General features: G+C 37.9%; 1 long non-coding RNA gene across 3 annotated transcripts in view; it reads left to right on the top strand.

Moving 5' to 3' along the window:
* The window catches only part of LOC111557339, a 243,063-nt gene that overhangs the window by 656 nt on the left and 224,768 nt on the right, over positions 1–17,639 (top strand). For all 3 annotated transcript variants that reach the window (XR_006588440.1, XR_006588441.1, XR_006588439.1), the window contains exon 2: positions 14,775–14,888. This is a non-coding gene — a long non-coding RNA (uncharacterized LOC111557339). The remainder of the gene's footprint in view (positions 1–14,774; positions 14,889–17,639) is intronic.

The following is a 17,639-nucleotide window of genomic DNA, read 5'->3' as shown; positions in this document are numbered from 1 at the left end:
TCGTGCTTTTTCTGGCTGTGGTATCAGTTTGAAGCTTTCCTCATAGAATGAATTTGGAAGTGTTTCTTCTAATTTTGGAAGACTTTAAGAAGGATTGGTATTAATTCTTTCTTTCTTTTAAAAAAATTTTTAACGTTTATTTATTTTTGAGACAGAGAGGGACAGAGCATGAACAGGGGGGAGGGTCAGAGAGAGAGGGAGACACAGGCTCCAGACTCTGAGCTGTCAGCACAGAGCCCGATGTGGGGCTCGAACTTGTGAACCATGAGATCATGACCTGAGCCGAAGTCAGACACTTAACCAAATGAGCCACCCAGGCGCCCCAAATTCTTTAAATGTTTGGTAGAATTCACCCATTAAACCATCTAGTCCTGGGCTTTTCTCTGTTGGGAGGTTTTTGATTACTTTTTTTAATCTCTTCATTTGTTTTTGGTATGTTCAGATTTTCTGTTTTTTCTTGATTCAGTTTTGGTAGGTTGTATGTGTCTAGGAATTTCTGTATTTCCTCTAGATTGTCCAGTTTGTTGGTGTATACTTGTTCATAATAGCCACTTATGAACTTTTTATTTCTGTGGGATCAGTTATAATGTCTCCTCTTTCATTTCTGATTTTGAGTCTTCTCTCTCTCTCTTTTTTAGTCTAGCTAAGATTTTGTTGATTTTGTTTTTCTTTTCAAAATGCCAAATCATAGTTTCATCAATTAAAAAAAACATTTTTCTATTCTCTGTTCCATTTATTTCTTCTCTAATATTTATTATTTCCTTCTTTCTGCTAATTTTGGGTTTAGTTTGTTCTTCTTTTTCTAGTTCCTTGAGTTGTAAATGTAGGTTTTTTATTTGAAATCTTGCTTCTTTTTTAGTATAGGTGTTTATTGCTATGAACTTCCCTTTTAATACTGCTTTTGCTGCATCTTCTAAGTTTCGGTATGTTGTGTTTCATTTGTCTTGACATATTTTACAATTTCCTTTTTTATTTCTACCTAGCTCCAATAGTTATTTGAGTATGTTGTTTAATTTTCATGTGTTTGTGAATTTTCCTATTTTCTTTCTATTGTTGACATCTGGTTTCAGTGCATTGTGATTGGAAAAGATACTTCAAATTTCCTCCATATTTTTAAGTTTGTTAAGACTTATTTTGTGATCTGTCATGTGCTCTATCCTAGAGAATGTTCCATATGCACATGGAAATATTTTTTTTGGTGGTTACCATTTTATATTAAAGCAATCTGTTTTAAGCTGGTAACAACTTCAGTCACATACAAACACCCTACACTTTACCCTCTGACACATTCACACTTTATGTCATTGTTATTAGATTTTGCTTCTTTCTATATTGTGTTGAATTGACAAATTTCTGTTGTTGTAATTATTCTTACTATATCTACCTTTTAATTCATATAACTAGGGTTAAAAATGATTTGCATGCCACCATTACAGTATTGGAATATTCTCTTTGTCTATTTATATTTACCTTTAGCATTGAAATTTTTACTTTCATATGCTTTCATGTTGTCATTTAACATATTTTTATTTAACTTGAAGAACTCTCTTTAGCGCTTCTTGTAAGCCACATCTAGTGGAGATGAACCCCCTTAGTTTTTGTTTATCTCCTACATTCTTAAAGGACAGTTTTTCTGGGTACAATATTCTTGGTTGGCAGTTCTTTTTTCTTTCTGTACCTTGAATATATCATCCCATTCTCTCCTAGTTTGCAAGGTTTCTGCTGAACAATCTGCCTTATGGGGTGGGGAGAGTTTCCCTTGTATGTGACAAGTTGCTTTTTTCTTGTGGCTCTCAAAATTTTCTTTTTTTTTTTTTTTACTTTTGACAGTTTACAATATGTTGATTAGCAGTTTACAGTGTTTTTGTCTTTGGCTTCAACCTATTTGGGAACTTTTGGGCTTTATTTATCTGGAATCCTTTTCCTTCTGTAGATTTGGGAGGTTTTTAGTCATTACTTCTTTAAATAATTGTTCTGCCTCTTTCTCTATCTCTTTTGGGAATCCCATAATGCATATACTCATTCAGTGGTTTACTATAAGTACCATAGGCCTTCTTCACTCTTCTTTTCCTCCTCCCCTCCTCCTCCTCCCCCCCTCCTCCCCCTCCTCCCCCCCTCCTCCCCCTCCTCCCCCCCTCCTCCCCCTCCTCCCCCCCTCCTCCCCCCCTCCTCCTCCTTCTTCTTCTTCTTCTTCTTCTTCTTCTTCTTCTTCTTCTTCTTCCTCTTCTTGGGTTCCTCTTATGAGATAATTTCAAATAACCAGTCTGTGAGTTCACTAATCTTTCTTCTGCTTGGTTGAATCTGTTGTTGAAGTTCTCTGTTGAATTTTTCAGTTCTGTCACTGTGTACTTCAGCTCCGGGACTTCTGTTTGGTTCTTTTTTATGGTTTCTGTCTCTTTTTTCAATTTCTTATTTTGTTCATATATTGTTTTCCTGATTTGTTTAGTTGTCTATCTCTATCTCCTTGTAACCCACTGAGCTTTTTAAGGATTATTATTTTGAATTTGTTAAGCAGTTCATGGACCTCTATTTCTTTAGGGTCAGTTACTGGTTTATTAGTTTCTTTTGATGGTTTCATGTTTACCTGATTCTTCATGATCCTTGTAGCCTTGGGTTGATGTCTGTGTATTTAAAGAAGGAGTAACCTCTTCCCATCTTTGCAGACTGGTTTTTGCAGGTAAAGACCTTCTCCTGACAGGACCATGGATGCATGGGACTCCCTCCATAATCATAGCCTAGAAGCACTGCAAGCAAGCCATAGGGCTGTTTCTGAGTCTGTAGTTGGGTCTGTGGTTGGTGGACCTATTACTGGGGTGTGGGATGGAAAGGCTGGTGACAGGACCTCACACAAGAAGGGTTGGAGTTGAGTCCATGGAGGAATAGGGCTGCTTCCAGGTCTGCAGCTGGGTCTTGGTTGGTCTGCAACAGTGAATAGTCCTGTCTTCTCAAAGTGACATCCCTCAGTTTTGTGCTCCACTGGGATGTCAACCTCCTATCTGGATTACAAAGCTCTCACAAAGGTACCTTTTTGTCTATGGGTGGTTGCCAAGTAAGTGTTTCTGTGAGACGATGAATGCTGGGGATGTCCTATTCTGCCATTATGCTGACCTCCATTTTTAAAGTCCTAGTACTCTTCTTGACCCTTGGAAACCACCAATTTATTCTTTATTTCTGTAGTTTTGTCATCTTAAGAATGTCTTGTAAGTAGAATCATATGGTATACAACTTTTTGAGAATCGCTTTTCACTCAGCTTAATTCCTTGAAGGTCTATGTAGATTGTATGTCAATAATCTGTTCCTTTTTATTGTTGAATATTATTCCATGGCGTGATTGTATCACAGTTCATTTAACTATGCAGCTGTTGAAGATTGTTTCCAGTTTTTGGCTATTTCATGAATAAAACTGCCATGAACTTTCATGTACAGGTTTTTGTGTAAAGATATGTCTTCACAATTCTGGGAGAAATGTCCAGTTATGCAGTTGGTGGGTTATCTGGTAGTTGTATGTTTCACTTTTTAAGAAACTACAAAATTTTTTCCAGAGTGACTGTATAATTTTATCTTCTCACCAGTAATGTGTGAGTGATTTAGTTTCTCTACATCTTCACCAGCTTAGGTGTTGCCCATATTTATGTAATAATGTCTCATTGTAGTTTTAATTTGTATTTCTTTAGTGTATATTAATGTAGAACATCTTTTTGTGTACTTATTTGCCATTTGGACATATGCTTCAGTGAAGTGTCTATTCATGTCTTTTGCCCATTTTCTTTTTTTTCTCATTTTTTTAAATTTATTTTTTTAATTTACATCCAAGTTGGTTGGCATATAGTGCAACAATGATTTCAGGAGTATATTCCTTAGTACCCTTTACCCATTTAGCCCATCTCCCTCCCACGACCCCTCCAGCAACCCTCTGTTTGTTCTCTATATTTAACAGTTTCTTATGTTATGTCCCCCTTACTGTTTTTATATTATTTTTGCTTCCCTTCTCTTATGTTCATCTGTTTTGTATCTTAAAGTCCTCATATGAGTGAAGTCATATGATCTTTGTCTTTCTTTGAATAATTTCACTTAGCATAATACCATCTAGTTCCATCCACATAATTGCAAATGGCAAGATTTCATTCTTTTTGATTGCTGAGTAATACTCTATTATATATATATATACCACATCTTCTTTATCCATTCATCCTTCAATGGACATTTTGGGCTCTTTCCATACTTTGACTATTGTTGATAGTGCTGCTATAAATATTGGGGTGCATGTGCCCCTTCAAAACATCATACCTGTATCCCTTGGATAAATACCTAGTAGTGCAATTGCCGGGTTGTAGGGTAGTTTTATTTTTAATTTTTTGAGGAACCTCTATACTGTTTTCCAGAGTGGCTGCACCAGTTTGCATTCCCACCAGCAGTGCAAAAGGGATCCTCTTTCCCTGCATCCTCGCCAACATCTGTCATTGCCTGAGTTAATGTTAGCCATTCTGACAGGTGTGAGGTGGTATCTCATTGTGGTTTTGATTTGTATTTCCCTGATGAAGAGTGATGTTGAACATTTTTTCATGTGTTGGTTGGCCATCTGGTTGTCTTCTTTGGAAAAGTGCCTATTCATGTCTTTTACCCATTTATTCACTGGATTATTTATTTTCCAGGTGTTGAGTTTGATAAGGCCTTTATAGATTTTGGATACTAACCCTTTATCTGATATATCGTTTGCAAATATCTTCTCCCAGTCTGTCAGTTGCCTTTACTTTTGCTGATTGTTTCCTTCACTGTGAAGAAGCTTTTGATTTTTTTTTTCTTTTTTTCTTTTTTTTTTTTTAATTTTTTTTTCAACTTTTATTTATTTTTGGGACAGAGAGAGAGAGAGAGAGAGAGAGAGAGAGAGAGCATGAACGGGGGAGGGGCAGAGAGAGAGGGAGACACAGAATCCGAAGCAGGCTCCAGGCTCTGAGCCATCAGCCCAGAGCCTGACGCGGGGCTCGAACTCACAGACCGCGAGTTCGTGACCTGGCTGAAGTCGGATGCTTAACCGACTGCGCCACCCAGGCGCCCCAAGAAGCTTTTGATTTTGATGAGGTCCCAGTAGTTCATGTTTGCTTTTGTTTCCCTTGCCTCTGGAGACATGTTAAGAAATTGCTGTGGCTGAGGTCAAAGAGGTTTTTGCCTGCTTTCTCCTCTAGGATTTGATGGCTTCCTGTCTTACATGTAGGTCTTTCAATCATGTTGAGTTTATTTTTGTGTATGGTGTAAGACAGTGGTCCTGGTTCATGCTTCTGCATGTTGCTGTCCAGTTTTCCTAGCACCATTTGCTGAAGAGACTGTCTGTATTCCATCGGATATTCTTTCCTGCTTTGTCAAAGATTAGTCGGCCATACGTTCGTGGGTCCATTTCTGGATTCTCTATTCTGTTCTATTGATCTGAGTGTCTGTTTTTGTGCCAGTACCATACTGCCTTGATGATTACAGGTTTGTAATACAGTTTGAAGTCCAGGATTGTGATGCCTCCAGCTTTGGTTTTCTTTTTCAAGATTGCTTTGGCCATTCGGGGTCTTTTCTGGTTCCATACAAATTTTAGGATTGTTTGTTCTGTGTGAAGAATGCTGGTGTTATTTTAATAGGGATTGCATTGAATATGTAGATTGCTTTGGGTAGTATTGACATTTTAACAATATTCTTCCTATCCAGGAGCATGGGCTATTTTTCTAGTTTTTTTGTGTGTGTGTGTGTGTGTGTCTTCTTCAATTTCTTTCATAAGCTATCTAGAGTTTTCAGTGTATAGGTTTTTCACCTCTTTGGTTAGATTTATTCCTAGGTATTTTATGTTTTTTGGTGCAATTGTAAATGGGATCAATTCCTTGTTTTCTCTTTCTGTTGCTTCATCATTGGTGTGTAGGAATGCAACCTATTTCTGTGCATTGATTTTATATACTGCAACTTTGCTGAATTCATGGATTGGTTCTAGCAGTTTTTTGGTGGAATCTTTTGGGTTTTCCATATAGAATATCATGTCATCTGTGAAGAGTGAAAGTTTGACCTCCTCCTGGCCGACTTGGATGCCTTTTATTCCTTTGTGTTGTCTGATTGCTGAGGCTAAGACTTCCAATACTATGTTGAATAACAGTGGTGTGAGTCAACATCCCTGTCTTGTTCCTGACCTTAGGGAGAAAGCTCTCATTTTTTCCCCATTGAGGATGATATTAGCGGTGGGTCTTTCATATATGGTTTTTATGATCTTGAGGTATGAACCCTCTGTCCCTACTTTCTTGAGGGTTTTTATCAAGAAAGGATGCTGTATTTTGTCAAATGCTTTTTCTGCATCTTTTGAGAGGATCATGTGGTTCTTATCCTTTCTTTTATTGCTGTGATGTATCACATTGATTATTTTGTGGATATTGAACCAGCCCTGCATCTCAGGTATAATTCCCACTTGGTTATGGTGAATAATTTTTTTAATGTACTGTTGGATCTGGTTGGCTAGTATCATGTTGAGGATTTTGCATCCATTTTCATCAGGGAAATTGGTCTGTAGTTCTTTGTCTGGTTTTGGAATCAAGGTAATGCTGGCTTCCTAGAAAAAGTTTGGAAGTTTTCCTTCCATTTCTAATTTTTGGAGCAGCTTCAAGAGAATAGGTGTTAACTCTTTAAATGTTTGGTAGATTTCCCCTGGAAAGCCATCTGGCCCTGGACTCTTGTTTTTTGGGGGAGATTTTTGGTTACTAATTTGATTTCTTTACTGGTTATGGATCTATTCAAATTTATGATTTCTTCCTGTTTCAGTTTTGGTAGTGTATATGTTTCTAGGCATTTGTCCATTTCTTCCATATTGCTCATTTTATTGACATATAATTGCTTGTAATATTCTCTTATTATTGTTTGTGTTTCTGCTTTGTTGGTTGTGATCTCTCCTCGTTCATTCTTGATTTTATTTATTTGGATCCTTTCCTTTTTCTTTTTGATCAAACTGGCTAGGGGTTTATCAATTTTTTTTTAATTCTTTCAAAGAACCAGCTTCTGGTTTCATTGATCCGTTCTACTGTTTTTTGTTTGTTTGTTTTTTGTTTTGTTTGCTTCAATAGCATTGGTTTCTGCTCAGTCTTTATTATTTCTTGTCTTTCTGCTGGTTTTGGGTTTTATTTGCTGTTCTTTTTCCAGCTCTTTAAGGTGTAAGGTTAGATTGTGTATGTGAGACCTTTCTTCCTTCTTTAGAAAGGCCTGCATTGCTATATACTTCCCTCTTATGACCGCCTTTGCTGTGTCCCAGAGGTTTTGGGCTGTGGTGTTATCATTTTCATTCGCTTCCATGTACTTTTTAATTTCCTCTTTAACTTCTTGGTTAGCCAATTCATTCTTTTGTAGGATGGTCTTTAGTTTCCAAGTATTTGTTATCTTTCCACATTTTTTCTTGTGGTTGATTTTGAGTTTCATAGTCTTGTGGTCTGAAGATATGCACGGTATGATCTTGATATTTTTGTACTTGTTGAGAGATGATTTGTGTCCCAGTATGTGATCTATTCTGGAGAATGTTCCATGTGCACTGGAGAAGAATGTGTATTCTGCTGCTTTAGGATGAAATGTTCTGAATATATCTGTTAAGTCCATCCAGTCCAGTGTGTCATTCAAAACCATTGTTTCCTTGTTGATTTTCTGTTTAGATGATCTGTCTGTTGCTGTAAATGGGGATGTTGAAGTCCCCTGCTATTATGGTATTGTTATCAGTGAGTTTCTTTGTATTTGTGATTAATTGATTTATGTATTTGGGTGTTCCACATTTGGAGCATAAATGTTTACAATTGCTAGATCTTCTTGGCAGATAGACCCCTTAATTATTCATTTCTTGTTACAGTCTTTATTTTAAAGTCTAGATTGTCTGAAATACGTATGGCTACTTTGGTTTTCTTCTGGCGACCATTAGCATGATAGATGATTCTCCATCCCTTTACTTTCAATCTGAAGGTGTCTTTAGGTCTAAAGTGGGTCTCTTGTAAATAGCATATAGGTAGATCTTGTTTTCTTATCCATTATGTTACCCTATATCTTTTGATTAGAGCATTTAGTCCATTGACATTTAGAATGAGTATTGAAAGATATGAATTTATTGCCATTACGTTGCCTGTAGAGTTGGGGTTTCTGGTGGTGTTCTCTGGTCCTTTCTAGTCTTTGTTGCTTTTGTCTTTTTGGGTTTTTGTTTGTTTGTTTGTTGGGGTTTTTCCTGTCTTTCCTCCCCTCAGAGAGTCCCCCTTAAAATTTCTTGCAGCTGGTTTAGTGGTCACCAGCTCCTTTAATTTTTGTTTGTCTGGGAAACTTTTTATCTCTCCTTTTATTTTGAATGACAGCCTTGCTGGATAAAGATTTCTTGGCTGCATATTTTTCTGATTCAGCACATTGAATATATCCTGCCACTCCTTTCTGGCCTGCCAAGTTTCTGTGGATAAGTCTGCTGTGAACCTGATCTGTCTTTCCTTGTAGGTTAAGGACTTTTTTCCCCCCATGCTGCTTTCATGATTCTTTCCTTGCCTGAGTATTTTGTGAATTTGACTATGATACACCTTGTTGATGGTCGGTTTTTGTTGAATCTAATGGGAGTCCTCTGTGCTTCCTAGATTTTGGTGTCAGTGTCTTTCCCCAGGTCAGGAAAGTTTTCTGCTGTGATTTGCTCACATAACCCTTCTACTCCGTTTTCTCTTTCTTCATCTTCTGGGACCCCTGTGATTCTGATGTTGTTCCTTTTTAATGAGTCACTGAGTTCTCTAATTCTTAAATTGTGCTCTTTTGCCTTAGTTTCTCTCTTTTTTTCTGCTTCATTGTTCTCCATAAGTTTGTCTTTATATCGCTGTTATGCTGCTATGCTTTATCTATCCTTGCCGCTGTGGCATCCATTTGAGATTGCAGCTCAGTTATAGCATTTTTTTTTATTTCATCCTGACTACCTTTTACTTCTTTTATCTCTGCAGAAAGGGATTCTAATCTATTTTCAACCCCAGCTAGTATTCTTATCATGATTCTAAATTCTTTTTCAGACATCTTGTTTGTATCTGTGTTGATTAAGTCCCTGGCTGTCATTTCTTCCTGTTCTTTCTTTTGGGGTGAATTCCTTCATTTTGTCATTTTGAAGGAAGGAAAGGAATTAATAAGGTAAAAAAATTAAATTTAAAAAATTAAAACAACACAAAAAAATCAAATAAAGGATGCTAGATCCTAGGTGTATTTTGGTCTGGTTGTTGAAAGGAGATTGATAGATTAGAGAAAGAAAGGGAAAGATAAGAAAGGGAAAAAAAAGAAAGAATAAAGAAAAGAAAGAAAGATAAGAAAAGAAAAACAAGGAAAACGTTTGCAAATTTGAAAAAATGAGTACAATGAAATAGAATAAAATGAAATGTTGGAAGTAAAATAGAATTTGAAAAATTTACAAATAAGTAAAAGATGTAGTAGAAAAAAATAAAGAAAAATATTTCTAATAAAAATGGAAAATAATTTTTTTCTCTTTCTGTATTCAAGAATAAGAAAAGAAAAGAAAAAGAAAAAACAATTGAATAGATGGACCAGCGGACCGACTGAAATATGATTGAAATTACATTGGTTTCCTCTGGAAGTCAAACTATGAAGCATTTTATAGTTTGTAAACTGAGCAGGTGGAGAGACTTGTGGTGTTCCTCCTCAAGAGCGCGGTTGGTCCAGTTGGGCAGGGTTTAGTGTAACAGCTCTGGTCTCTACTAGATGGCGCTGCTTACCTTACTGAGGTGGGTTGTTGGGGTGTGTATGCGCATGTGCAGGAGGGGTGAAAATGGTATCACCCAGCTACCCAGTCTCTAGTATTGGGACTCTGTCCTCCCTGATCATCAGTCACGCAGCTGTCCTTTGTCTCTGGCTTCTGTCCACTCCGTGCTTTTACACTGTCCGTGACCAAGCCATCAGAATGCCAGGCAGCACCTCCCTCATGAGTTTTATCTCAGATTCGGCTGTGTTTCCCAACCCCTCACTTCCGAGGGACTGTGGCTTTGACCCATCCTGACTCTCTGTGGGAGAGTCTCACTGAGCAATGGCCAGGTACCGCCCACCCCCAGGAATGTTCATGGGACTGTGATGCTGCTGATGCCCAGAGACTGCAGCTGGGTGCCAGCCCGCCCCAGAAAAAGTTCACATGATTGTGTAGCTGCAGCATTTCAGGGATTATGGTAAATCACAACACACATCTGGCACCAGGCTTCCCCCTTAACGTCTTTGTTCCAGCACCAGTGAATGTGGTTGTTCTCCAGGGCCCACTGGGACCTTTGCCTCTGGGGTTTCTGCACAGTCTCCACCAAATGTCCTCCCAGCAGGGGAACTGACTCTCCTGTGTGGCCTGAGTACCCCCTTGGACCTTGCTTTCTGCTCCTGGGGATTTGCCCTTCCCACCAGAGTACTGCCAGGTATGGAGCTGCAGAGTTTCAGACTCTGTGCTCCCCCTGTTTATAGAGTCTTGATGGAATTTAAACTCTCTCCTTTCTCCTTTCTCCCTTTTTGGTTGAGTCCCTTGTGTACTCTTCCTTTTCTCTCCAGCTGCTTTTAGGCAGGGGGTGGGGGGATGCTTTCTCATACTCTCCCCCTGTCTCTGTCCTCTCTCAGTCATCTCTCTGCAAGCAAAAGCAGCTCCCTGCCCTCTGAGGCTTCTCTCTCCTCCAGTTCACCTCTCTGTTCCATGTACCTGCTGAGATCTGTGGTTCAGGTTATGCAGATTGTTGTGTTAATCCGCAATTCAGTTTTCTAGGTGTGCAAGATGGTTTGGTGTTGATCTGGCTGCATTTCAGGAATGAGAGACACACAAAAAACTTTCATGCTGTTCTGCCATCTTGGCCCCTCCCCTGTCTTTTGCCTATTTTCTAATTGGATTGTTTGTTTTATTATTGAGTTTTGAGAGTTCTTTTTATATTCTAGATATTAGTTCTTTACCAGACAGGTTGCTTGCAAATATTTTCTCTCAGTCTGTAGCTTGTCTTTTCACTTTCTTAAATAGGAAGTTTCACAGAGCAAACACTAATTTTGATGAAACCAGTGTATCAATTTTTCCTTTTATGGACCATACTTTTGGTCTCAAGGCTAATAACACCTTGCTTAGTCCTACATCTATTTTCTCACATTAAAAAAATTATACTTTTATATTTAAGATTTAAGTTCATGACTCATTTTGAGTTAATTTTTGTATAAAGTGTGATTTTTATTTTATTTTAATTTTTAAAAGTTTATTTACTTTGAAAGAGAGAGGGAGAAGAGAGAGAAAGAGTGGGAGTGCGGGGCAGGGGCAGAGAGAGAGAGGAAGAGAGAGAATCCCAAGCAGGCTCTGCACTGTCAATGCAGACCCCAATGGGGGGCTCGAACCCATCAACCATGAGATCATGACCTGAGCTGAAATCTAGAGTCCAATGCTTAACTGACTGAGCCACCCAGGCACCCCTATAAAGTGTGAATTTTAGAACAAAGTTCTTTTTCTTTTTCTTTTTTGCCTGTGAATGTTCAATTTCTTCAGCTCCATTCATTGAAAATGCTATCTTTCTTCCTTTGAATTATATTTGTACCTTTGTCAAAAATCACTTGGGTGTAAATATATGAGTCTACTTTAGAGTTCATTCTTCTATCCCATTGATTTATGTGTCTGTCTTTCCACTAATATCACATCATCTTGATTACTATAGCTATATAGTAAGCCTTGAAATCAAGTAGACTAAATTTTTCCCCTTTGTCTTACTTTAATAAATGTTAAGCTATTTTAGTTCTTTTGCTTTTTCATATACATTTTAGGATAATCTTGTTTGTATCTACAAAAATCTTGCTGAAATTTTGCTAGGAATTGTATTAAACTTATGTATAAACTCAGGAGTAATTAAAAAAATAAATTCAGGAATAATTGACATCTTTACTACATTGAGTCTTCTAATCCATGAACATAGTATGCCATTCAATTTATATTTTATTTTATTTCTTTCATCTTGATGTGTAGTTTTCTACATACCAGTTCTATTCACATTTTGTTATATTTTCCCTAAGAGTTTCATTTTGGTGGGTGATTGTAAATTATGTTGTATTTTTAGTTTTGGTATCTATGTGTTCATTGTTGTTTATAGGCATATGGTTATTTTATGTGTTTATCTTGTCTCCTGAAACCTTGTTGAGCTTACTTATTAGTTCTTTTCTTTAAATGGGGGAGAGTTCTTAGGATTTTCTATGTAGACATTCATTGTCATCTGCACATAAGGAAAATGTCATGTCTTCCTTTATGATGCATAGAAGTTTTATTTCTTTTCTTTATAGCACTGGCTAGAACTTCTAGTACTGTGTCAAACAAGAATGGTGAGAATGGACATCCTGGCTTTGTCCATTTAGAGGGACACATTTAGCCTTTCATTATTTAGTATAACATTACATGTAGATGCTCGTTATCAAGTTGAGGAAGTTCCCCTATATTCCTGTTTTTATAAGAGTTTTATCATGAATGGGTGTTGAATTTTGTCAGATAATTTTCATGTATTGATTGATGTGATCATGTAATTTTTCTTCTTTTGTTTGTTAATATGGTGAATTACATTGATTTTTCTAATACTGAACTTGGCTTGCATCTCTGGAATAAACATCGCATGGTCATTGTGATGCTTAGTTATATGTGTTAATATATGTGTCAACTTTACTGGACTAAGGGATGCCCAGATAGTTGACAAAACTTTATTTTCGGATGTGTCTGTGAGAGTGTTTCTAGAAGAGATCAGAATTTGAATTGGTGAAGTGAATAAAGTAGATAGTCCCCCTCAATATGTGTAAGCATCACCCAATCCATTAAGGGCCCAAATAGAAAAAAGAAGGCAGAGGAATGGTAAATACTTGTTTAAAATAAAACAAAGAAAGAGGGAAAAAGAAACATACAGGTGGGACAAATAGTAAACAGATAAGAAGATGGATGATACAAGTAACATCAGTAATCGCTTAGATGTAAATGGAATTAATGCTTTAGCTAAAAGACAGCCATTATGAGACTGGATAAAAACATAACCCTATTAAATGCTACTCATAGATATACCCTGAACATAAAGATAGGAAGATTGAAAGAAAAAGAATGGGGAATATATAAGTAATATTCAACAAACTAGACTTTAGGGAAGAAATATTTTAATTTAGATAAGTAAGATTTTGTGAAGACAAAAGGGCCAATTTGGTAGAAACACAAAACAATATAGGGAAACTGCAACACGTCTCTATTGATAACTGATAGTATAGACAGATAAAAAAAAATCAGAAAGCCTATGGAAGACCTAAACAATGTGATAAACAAACTCAACTTAATAGACATATATAGAACCCAGCATTCAATAATAAGAATTCATGTTATTTTCGAGTACACATAGAATATTTATCAAAATTAACTGTATGCTGGGACTTAAATCAGATTTCAACAGATATCAAAATTTTATTCATTCAGAGTAACTTCTCTGACCACAGAGGATCTAAGCCTGAAATCAATTATAAAGATAACTAGAGGGGTGCCTGGGTGGCTCAGTTGGTTAAGCATCTGACTCTGACTTCGGCTCAGGTCATGATCTCATGTTTCATGAGTTTGAGCCCCACTTCGGGCTCTGTGCTGACAGTGTGGAGCCTGCTTGGGATTCTCCCTCTCCCTCTCTCTCTGTTGCTCCCCCATTTGCATGCTCTCTCTCAAAAATAAACATTAAAAAATATAACTAGAAAATTCTTCAAAGTCTTGGAATTAGGCAGTGTGCTTTTAAGAACACAAAATATTTTGAATCAAATGTTAATGGAAATATGACTTAGCAAAACTTGGCAGATGCAACTAAAATTATGCTTAGAGATAAATTTATGTCATTAAATGCAAATCTCAGAGAAGAAAGACTGAAAACAAGTGATGTAAACATCATCTTAAGATAGTAGAAACATAATAGAAAATTATTATGATCAAATAAAGGGGAAGGATTCAAGTAATAAAAGAAGAAACCAACAAAATAGGATTCAGATTGGGCCTTCTAGGACATTTGCTATACCTAAATATACCTATTTGGGGGCAAGTTTACCTTTATATTTTCAAAAAGAAAAACAAGAGGTCAAGTTAGAGCACTTTGGCTTGATATAGTAGACAGACTCTGGCTTAGACATTAGCATGCCTGGGTTCTAGTCAAACCTTTGCCATGATTGAACCACATGACTTCTTCATGCCTCACTTTTATCTTTTTTGTCAAATAGGCCTATAATACCCAACTTATTTCATAAGGTTTTAGATCGTGTTGTATTGGAATAAATCAGAAAACGAGGTGGAGACTTGAGCCTAGAATCCTGGGTTGTAGCTCTGCCTCTTTTACTGACTTTCTGATATTAAGTCACTTACTCTAAGTGTTTCTTTTTATCTATAAAATAGGGGGTTGTACTCCTTTCTAGTTTTCTGCATTAGGAAGTAAGATAAAACTGTGTCAGTTTCACAAGTGAGGTATGTAAGATACAGAGAGGCTAAGTCACTTGTCCGAGGCCACATAGTTTATTGGTAGAGAGAGGACTAGAAATAGGTCTCCTGCTTTCTGAGCATTTGTCTCGCACTCTCTCTCTCTCCTCTTTGATCTATTCATTAATTTGATCAACATATAAGCATTTTTTAATTAATGCAGAACACGCTTGACAGAAAAGTGACAGTCTACATGGTATGATCTGAAGGACTGATGGTTTCTGAACTTTTTGCTGAAAAATGGCCCTTTCCTTAGCTTGCAATGGCATTTGAAATTTTCATCTCTTTTCATTTCTTTAAGTGCAACCACTGAAGACCTCGTGAAGAAAGCAGTATGCTGGAAAGACACATAAAATCCACCATCGAGACTTCAGCACTAAAGCTCCCATTGTATTGTTCCAGTACAGAGCAGCAGGTAAGGAAATGGAACACAGCAAGGATGCTTTCAGGTACTCTACCAAAGCCGATGTGACACATGGCCGCTGTGGTGGGAATCAGCGTCTTAACTTAGGTATGAGTGAGTCTTACAGTGTGATGTCAATGTAGATCATTAATGTGAAGAAATATTTTACGATAGAAATCGGGGCACCTGGGTGGCTCAGTCGGTTGAGTGACTTTGGCTCAGGTCGTGATCTCATGATTTGTGAATTTGAGCGCCGTCTTGGGCTCTGTGCGGATAGCTCAGAGCCTGGAGCCTAATTCAGATTCTGTGTCTCCCTCTCTGCCTTTTCTTGCTCACGCTCTGCCTCTCTTTCCTCTCTCTCATTCTCTCTCAAAAATAAACATTAAAAAATTATATTAGAAATGAATTTAAAAATTTTTGCAGTATGTTATTTTCATGTCTTGTTCAAATAATGCAACTCAGTGTCCTTGGTAGTTATTACAACTGTTTACATGATAGCAAGTGGTGACTTATGCCTGGCTCTTAGTCCCGCGGAGAGGAACCAGTGGTGAACAGTTCCTGGCGTGGCCTCTGGAGCAGTTATTTGCATGCGGGGAATTCCAAGTTTCACAAAGGAGGCTGGGTTCTGGAAATTAATGCATACTCAGAAGGCCTCACTGGGGAGTGAGATCTGAGATGGCTCTGGAAAAGAAAGCTGTTTGGCTGACTGATGCACTGGGGGTACTAACATAGATAAAGAGAAGGAGATGAAGGAAAAAAGTTTCAGTTACAGGAAAGGAATACAGGATCTGGGGCCGGTTAAAGAGGAGATTAGGGGCACCTGGGTGGCTCAGTCGGTTAAGCGGCCAGCTTCAGCTCAGGTCATGATGTGTGGTTCGCGGGTTTGAACCCCCCATCAGGTTCTGTGCTGACAGCTCGGAGCCTGGAGCCTGCTGCAGATTCTGGGTCTCCTCTCTCTGCCCCTCTCTCACTCATGCTCCATCTCTCTGTCTCTGTCTCTGTCTCTGTCTCTGTCTCTCTCAAAAAAATAAACATTAAAAAAAATTTTTTTTTAAACAGAGAGGAGGTTAAATGGGATGGATTGGATTGATGGAGTTTTTCCTAATCATTCTGATCTGGCATTTGTTTGAGTGTTCTGTGACTTTTAGTCATTGTGTTTCCTCATAATATATATGCCAACACTGAAGTGGTTCATGACCCCGGGGGGCCAAATTCATAGAATCACTTTAAGAAGACAGATAGACAGGTTTCTAACCATGAAGCTATTTGGCAACATTCAGGTCCCACTTAAGAATATTACCCGGATTTAAGATAATCCTCAGAGGATTTTGGTTCCATTAAAAATTTTGAGCACAGGATAGATGTCATCCTTGATTCCTTATTTAATAAAAATAAAGATAAATTGGTGCACACACACCAGCGCCCTGAAATCAGAGATGATTAGAAATAACTTGATTGGAAATACATTCAGACAGATAGAAATGCATTTCAAATCATTGGGTGGCGTTTCAGGTGGTTTGGGGAAATGTAGTTTCCCCTCGTCTTTTACGGTCTGATACAAACAAAACAAAACAAAACAAAACCCTCCCTTAAACAGAGTCTTTCCGAAGCTTTTGTGCTTGCAGTGTTCACAGGGTGCCAAGGCACGGTTTTGCTCACTGGTTACGGTCTTGCAGGTCAGGGGAAAGATGCTAAGTACCAGTTGACAAACACTGTGCCAGTTGTTCTGAAGTTAAAGGAAGGAGAAGGACCCCGTTTTTGTTAAGGAAATGAGGCTAAACCTCTGAGAAGATGTAAAATAGTACCTATTAGATATATTAGGTTGTAATCAAACTGCCGGCATTTTTGCAGCGTGTTACAGTTTCAGAATAGTTTTGCAAAGCATCTCTCTCTTCGTTTGATACCAGGTGTATAGGAAGTGTGTACTGTGTTCCAGACATCATAAAATATTAGAGTAAATGACTTCCATAGGTTATTTGAGACCTTATCGACTGAGTCTTCTTAACCCTTTCTCATGTGAACTTTCTGACATTAAAAGTTTTTATGTATTTATTAAAAAGTTTTTTTTAAACATTTATTTATTTTTGAGAGACAGAGCAAGACAGAGCATGAATGTGGGAGGGATAGAGAGAGGGGGTACACAGAATCCAAAGCAGGCTCCAGGCTCCGAGCTGTCAGCACAGAGCCTGATGCAGGGCTTGAACTGACGAACCATGAGATCTTGACCTGAACCAAAGTCGAACGCCTAACCGATTGAGCAACCCAGGAGCCCCTGACATTAAACTTTTTTAATGTACTATCTTTTAACCCATTCTATTTTGATCTCTGTTTATATATGCAGTCGAACATTTTGTGTTGGAAGAAGCAGGATAATTTGCAACAGTTTTTTTTAATTTTTAAATTTTATTTATTTTGTGAGAAAGAGAGAGAGAGAGAGCAGGGGAGGGGCAGGGAGAGAGAACCCCTTATAGATTAAAAAAAGAGACCAGTGGTTTTCACAGTCATATGCCCCCTGCCACAGTACCTCTGCTGCAAAGTGGGTCACCTGGTCTGAGGTAGTGTTTCGTGAAATCCCAAGTTGGTGGCACTCTTATAAGTCTTTGGATAGTGATAACTGTTCAGGGCTGTGCGCAGGGAAGGAAAACACACACCTGGAATAGGTATCTTTCCTAGTCAAGATGAATTGTGGCCTTTTCCAGGGTGGAAGAGGTCCAATGTAGTTGACTTGCCACCAAGTGACTGGTTGATCTCTTTGAGGGATGG

The sequence above is a fragment of the Felis catus genome, chromosome D3 (genome assembly GCF_018350175.1).
Source record: "Felis catus isolate Fca126 chromosome D3, F.catus_Fca126_mat1.0, whole genome shotgun sequence".
Taxonomy (NCBI): domain Eukaryota; kingdom Metazoa; phylum Chordata; class Mammalia; order Carnivora; family Felidae; genus Felis; species Felis catus.
This window is presented reverse-complemented; position numbering and strand designations above follow the sequence as displayed.